Genomic DNA, 3203 nt, shown 5'->3' on the forward strand with positions numbered 1-3203 from the left:
ACTGATTTTGTTCAATAATGAGTTTGAGTGGGTTTTATTTCTTTTATGTCATTTTTGATTTCGTTGTTAGTTATTATTTTGTTTTGTTTATGACTTTGAATAAATAAAGTTTGGAGGAAAAAACACCAGTGGTTGTTATCCTGCTGGGATTTGTGGTTCATTAAATACTTGGTGTTGATTTTTAAATTCACTTCTGGAACCTTATGAAGTGGAGTCAGCTTTGGATACCATGGGAACCATTGGTGCATCTCTCAGAGTTCAGTGAAGGCAAGCATTAAGCAGGACCAAAACAAATGTCCCTCACATGCCAAGGGTAAGAAAAAAACTGGTGGTCAGTGGTAGTTTTAGTAAATCAAAGGACATTCAGTGTTTTTTTTTTCCTTTTAATTGTGTTATTTTCAATTGAATTCATGTTTCAGGTCCAGTTTATCTTTAAAACTAGGCACAAACACGAGACGAAATGTCTGTAAATTTGTAGTATCTAACTTGATTATCTTTCTTATTGCTACTTTAAAGTATTTAATCATATTTTCAAGCTAAATTTTAAAGGTACATATGTTGTTTTTCATTTATGTGCTTGGATGAGAAGTCTTAACATCATTGTTGTTTTTAAGGCAGTATTTGGATAATTTTTCTCTAAACTTATTATCTTTATGTTTGTCAGAGCTGATTCACTGAGTAACACCAGCAGCCAAATGCTCACAGTGGCAGAGGTAAGTCACTTTAACGTGACACATTAGATAAGGAAGAGACATGGCATTCCAAGTGTAACCCACCTAAAATTGCCTCATGAAAATTAACTGCTGATCCCGAGGAATGCCAGGTAGGTGGCACTATGAGATTATGTAGTGCTTGTGAATTTAAATAGCGAAGGAAAACGACGTTAAGGCTGTATCCCAATTCGGGGTCTGCAGCTTTAAAGTACGCAGCCTTAACGGTCCTCAAGGTCCGCGTACTCAAAGACCGTTAAGGCCGGAAGTGCGAGGCTTGGAAACGTTTCATACAGCTTTGTTTGACAGAAATGAAGGAGAACATATTTTGTACATTTGTTTCTACATGAGCTCTGTGTGATTTGATAAGAATCTGAGGCTGAGACCACAGGACTGTACAAACATGATTGTTGGGCTTCATTTCTGTACTGAACAGTCATTTTAAGATTAGCTAGTAAATAACAATTAGATAGTGTTGTTCATGAGACTAAAATCATCTCACTTTGGTAATGTAACTATAATATGGCCAATATTATAGTTATTATATTAATCATTATTAGTTATTACAGCAGTGAGTTTGAACTCTGTGTCAAATACTGAGCTTCAGTAAAGATTCAAGTTGCAGTTATTTATTTATATCACCTTAAATCTTCACTCAAAGACAAGTATCTGTTACAGTGTATATATAGATGTATCATACATAAGAGACAAATGTTGTTCTTTTAATGTGTTGGCATTACTAAATTTGGCTCAGTGCTTACATATATGTGTAAAAAGAAAATGTACGAGCTGTGATAACTGTTTCTGATAGAATGAAGAGTAGACTTTGCTGCTCTTAACTTTTTACTGTCCACTTTCTGCTGTGAACAAACAAATTTCCTATGTGTGGGACTAATAAAGGTTTATCTTATCTTATCTTATGTGAAGGTGAAAGGTAAACTTCACAGTGACATAAAAATGTTCCCAAAGGGGCCAGGGGAACAGTTAATTTAGCATTTTTGGCATTACAGGTACAGCCAGGATATATTTTTACTTACCTTTCACTAAAATTGCAGTTTCCCTGCTGACTCCAATTATGGAATCAGATGGGGAAGCACAGAGTTTCCGTTGTTGAATAGTGGGTTTGTGTTTGCATTTGGTGACGTGTGAACAGGATTACTTTGCTTACTTGTAAATAGCCTGTTTAAGTTACATATAAATGGGTAAAAAACATGTATAATTAATATGCAAAATATTGTTGGGGTAATGAGCATGCTGACTGCATCAAAACATCTTCTGACTACAAACACGTTTTTCATCCCTCACCTGGCGGGAGGAGTTTATGAAAGAAGGACACAACAACTCTTCAGTAATTTCCCATTTCCACTTTTTCACAACACCTCAGTCTTTGTAAGGAGGAAGTCTATCAGATCAAATGGTTGTAGATTGTTGTTACTCTGTCCATCTCTTCTTTCTCTTTATATACAGACCGGGAAAATGCAAAGAAGACCTCACCATAAGAAGGGGGTAGATTCAACTGAAGAACAGCTGGATCTGCGCACAAAAGTTCACACCAAACGATACCTCTGTGAGCAGTGTGGGAAAATGTTCAAAACACTATTAAGTTTGAAGGTCCATCAGCGTCTGCACACTGGACAAAAACCCTATTCTTGTGATCAGTGTGGCCAGAGCTTTGCCCAGTTAGTTCATCTTCAGGTGCATCAGTTTGGGCACAGTGGAAAAAAACCATTCCTCTGTGAAGAGTGTGGAAAGACCTTCACTCACCGAAGTCCTTTGAAAAGACACCAATACACCCACACAGGAGAAAAACCATTCCCCTGTGATGAGTGTGGAAAAAGGTTCTCTCACTTAGGGAACTTGAAAATGCACCAGCGTATTCACACAGGAGAAAAACCATTCCCCTGTAATAACTGTGGAAAACGCTTCGTCCAAGCAATTCATTTACAGAAACACAAGTGCATGCCACAGGTGTAGGAAGCATCCTGCCCTACATCGGCACTTCCACAAATGTTTATTAACCCATTAAAATAATTTGCAAGCATATTAACATGTTGTCATTCTAATTTCATTTTCAAATGAAAGCCAATGACAGGGAGATGTTTTCTTTCTGTGCCAGCGATCTGTGTCAGCTGATCCCTGCAACCGTGCACTTACGTCTTTGATCAAATAAACTAAGCTGAAACCATTAAATAACTAACCAGCCTGTGCCAGCGATCTGGGTCAGCTGATCCCTGCGAACGTGGACTGAAGTTTTAGATCAAATAAACAAAGCTGAAACCATTAAATAACTAACCAGCGATCTGTGTCAGCTGATCCCTGCGACCGTGCACTGAAGTTTTAGATAAAATAAACTAAGCTGAAACCATTAAATAACTAACCAGCGATCTGTGTCAGCGGATCCCTGCGACCATGCACTGAAGTTTAAGATAAAATAAACTAAGTTGAAACCATTAAATAACTAACCAGCCTGTGCAAGGATCTGTGCCAGAGATC

At 37.7% G+C, this 3203-nt stretch overlaps 1 long non-coding RNA gene across 1 annotated transcript; it reads left to right on the forward strand.

The window, feature by feature from the left end:
- The first annotated feature begins 228 nt into the window (after positions 1-228).
- Positions 229-2743, forward strand: LOC106676032 (uncharacterized). The gene is made up of 3 exons (XR_013096974.1): positions 229-313; positions 665-713; positions 2178-2743. It is a non-coding gene; the product is annotated as an uncharacterized LOC106676032 (long non-coding RNA).
- Positions 2744-3203: the final 460 nt, after the last annotated feature.

Source organism: Maylandia zebra, linkage group LG3 (genome assembly GCF_041146795.1).
Source record: "Maylandia zebra isolate NMK-2024a linkage group LG3, Mzebra_GT3a, whole genome shotgun sequence".
NCBI lineage: Eukaryota > Metazoa > Chordata > Actinopteri > Cichliformes > Cichlidae > Maylandia > Maylandia zebra.